We start from the raw sequence: 2,611 nt of genomic DNA on the forward strand, positions 1-2,611 counted from the left end.
AGTGTCACACAGTGTCACACACAGCCCGGGGAGGGCCCTCGGCATCCCTGTCACCAAAGGGTCACACACAGTGTCACCAAAGGGTCACAGTGTCACCAGTGCCACCAAAGGGTCACAGTGTCACCGAAGGGTCACACACAGTGTCACACACTGTCACACAGTGTCACACACAGCCTCAGGGGGCTCCTCGGTGTCCCTGTGTCACCAAAGGGTCACCCACAGTGTCACACAGTGTCACCAGTGTCACTGAAGGGTCACAAACAGTGTCACCCACAGCATCACCAGTGTCACCCAGGGGTGTCACACAGGGTCACAGTGTCACACAGTGTCACAGAGTGTCACCAAAGGGTCACCCACAGTGTCACCCAATGTCCCACAGTGTCACCCAGGGGTGTCACAGTGTCACACACAGCCCAGGGGGGGCCCCTCGGCGTCCCTGCCACCAAAGGGTCACACACAGTGTCACCCAATGTCACACAGTGTCACCCAGGGGTGTCACAGTGTCACACACAGTGTCACACGCAAGGGGGTGTCACCCCCTGGGGTCACTGTCACCCCCAGGTGTCACCCCCAGCCCCAAAGACCCCAACTCCAAACCGGGTCCCCCTGAACCCAGGTTCAAAGCGTCCCCCACCCCCTTTTCGGGTCCCACCCCCTTTTGGGGGTCCCTATCCCCCTTTTGGGGGTCTCCACCCCCTTTTTTGGGGTCCCCATCCCCCTTTTGGGGGTCTCCACCCCCTTTTTTGGGGTCCCCATCCCCCTTTTGGGGGTCCCCATCCCCCTTTTGGGGGTCTCCATTCCCATTTTTGGGGTCTCCATCCCCCCTTTTTTGGGGTCCCCATCCCTCCTTTTTGGGGTCTGCATCCCCCGTTTTGGGTTCCCGTCCCCATTTTTGGGGTCCCATCGCCGTTTTCGGGGTGCTCACCCGGGGGTCGCGGGGGGTCCCCCGAATTTGCGCCGTTTGGGCTCGGGGGGGTCGGGCCCCCCCTGCTTCTCACGGCGCTCGGCGGCGCGGTCGCGGTACTTCATCTGGGGGGGCAGGGGGTGACCCCGGGACCCCCAAACACCCAGAGACCCCCCGGGACCCCCCAAAACCCCAGGGACCCCCCAAAACCCCAGTCCCCAGTGTCCCCTCACCCCGATTGTCCCCAGGTGTCCCCCAGTGTCCCCAATGTCCCCTCACCTCGCTGTCCCCTCATCCCTGGGTGTCTCCAGTGTCCCCAATGTCCCCAGTGTCCCCTCACCCCGATTGTCCCCAGGTGTCCCCCAATGTCCCCTCACCTCGCTGTCCCCTCATCCCTGGGTGTCTCCAGTGCCCCCAATGTCCCCAGTGTCCCCTCACCCCGATTGTCCCCAGTGTCCCCCAATGTCCCCAATGTCCCCTCACCTCACTGTCCCCTCTCTCGGCTCCCTCGGGGGCGCCCAGGTGGCTCCGGCGCTGCAGCTCCAGGTTTTGCTGGGGACATTGGGGACATTGGGGACATCAGGGACATTGGGGACAGCATTGGGGACATTGGGGACACCATTGGGGACAGCATTGGGGACATCGGGGACATCGTGGACATTGGGGACATTGGGGTGACCCTCTCAGTTTAGGGGACCCCAAAATCCCAGCGGGGTCCCCAAGGTCACAGTGGGAGGTGCCTGAGATTCAGGGAGGTTTGGGGGCATTCTGGGCTGGTTTTGGGGTGTTTTGGGATGTTTTGGGGTGTTTTTGGGCTGGATTTGAGACTGATGTCGGGGAGTTTTTGGGGCTGGTTTTGGGGGTATTTTTGGGATGTTTTTGCGCTGTTTTCGGGGTGGATTTGAGACTGGTTTTGGGGTGTTTTTGTGCTATTTTCGGGGTGTTTTCGGGGTGTTTTTGTGCTGTTTTGGGACTGGTTTCAGGGTAATTTTGTGAAGTTTTTGTGCTGGTTTTGGTCTGTTTTTTGGCTTGTTTTGGGGTTGGTTTCAGGGTAATTTTGCGCTGTTTTTGGGGTGTTTTTGGGGTGTTTTTGCGCTGTTTTTGTGCTGTTTTCAGGATGTTTTCGTGCTGCTTTCGGGGTGTTTTTGCGCTGTTTTCGGGGTGTTTTTGAGACTGGTTTTGGGGTGTTTTTGTGCTATTTTCGGGGTGTTTTCGGGGTGTTTTTGTGCTGTTTTGGGACTGGTTTCAGGGTAATTTTGTGAAGTTTTTGTGCTGGTTTTGGTCTGTTTTTTGGCTTGTTTTGGGGTTGGTTTCAGGGTAATTTTGCGCTGTTTTTGGGGTGTTTTTGGGGTGTTTTTGCGCTGTTTTTGTGCTGTTTTCAGGATGTTTTCGTGCTGCTTTCGGGGTGTTTTTGCGCTGTTTTCAGGGTGTTTTCAGGGTGTTTTTGCGCTGTTTTCGGGGTGTTTTTGTGCTGTTTTTGCGCTGTTTTCGGGGTGTTTTCGTGCTGTTTTCGGGGTGTTTTTGCGCTGTTTTCAGGGTGTTTTTGTGTACTCCACCAAACCCCCCCAGGATCCCCCAAATCCCTCCCAGATTCCACCAGGACCCCTCCCCAAATCCTTCAGCTGCTCCTAAACCCAACAAAGCCCCCCAGGACCCCCCCAATCTCCCTCCAAGAGCTTCCCAGGACTCCCCAAATACCACCCAAAC

General features: G+C 57.3%; 1 long non-coding RNA gene across 1 annotated transcript; it reads right to left on the reverse strand.

Moving 5' to 3' along the window:
* Window positions 1–401: 401 nt before the first annotated feature.
* On the reverse strand, window positions 402–1,463 carry LOC121355286. Its single transcript, XR_005955406.1, has 3 exons — window positions 1,388–1,463; window positions 926–1,029; window positions 402–436 (listed from the first exon to the last, which is right to left on the reverse strand). It is a non-coding gene; the product is annotated as an uncharacterized LOC121355286 (long non-coding RNA).
* Between the last annotated feature and the right edge of the window lie 1,148 nt (window positions 1,464–2,611).

Source organism: Pyrgilauda ruficollis, unplaced genomic scaffold (assembly GCF_017590135.1).
Source record: "Pyrgilauda ruficollis isolate IOZ18807 unplaced genomic scaffold, ASM1759013v1 scaffold2497, whole genome shotgun sequence".
In the NCBI taxonomy this organism is placed as follows: Eukaryota; Metazoa; Chordata; class Aves; order Passeriformes; family Passeridae; genus Pyrgilauda; species Pyrgilauda ruficollis.